Source organism: Salvelinus sp. IW2-2015, unplaced genomic scaffold (genome assembly GCF_002910315.2).
Source record: "Salvelinus sp. IW2-2015 unplaced genomic scaffold, ASM291031v2 Un_scaffold5049, whole genome shotgun sequence".
Lineage (NCBI taxonomy): Eukaryota > Metazoa > Chordata > Actinopteri > Salmoniformes > Salmonidae > Salvelinus > Salvelinus sp. IW2-2015.
In genome coordinates this window covers 20,299-20,874 of record NW_019946316.1, presented here as the reverse complement: position 1 = coordinate 20,874, position 576 = coordinate 20,299, and positions in this window count along the sequence as shown.

Sequence of the window (576 nt, the reverse complement as noted above, 5' to 3'; positions counted from 1 at the left end):
GCTTGTTAGCCGCTAACATGCTAAATCATTAGTATGGCCCCTTCAGGTTTATACCCGCGCTTGTTAGCTGCTAACATGCTAAGTCAGAAGTATGGCCCCTTCAGGTTTAAACCCGTTCTTGTTAGCCGCTAACATACAAAATCATAAGTATGGTCCCTTCAGTTTTTGTGGATTAAATGTTGTTATATGGCTTTCACTTCCAAAGTTATCAGTCAGCATGCATCAATAACAGCACAATGTCCTTAAGATCAAATATCTCCTCTATAAAAGACCACACAGTATACACACACACACGGTCAAATTCTGATGAGAAGACCATAATGTGGAGACCATAATGTGGAGACCATAATGTGGAGACCATAATGAGAAGACCATAATGTGAAGACCATAATGTGAAGACCATAATGTGGAGACCATAATATGAAGACCATAATGTGGAGACCATAATGTGGAGTAATTCCCATAATGTGGTCTGATGACATCGGTCCTCTTCACTGATAATTGCAGTCTTATTCCTTTTCCAATCTCCCCGACTGTAAAGCACCATATTGTATTCCTGCACTGTGTTATTAGGCC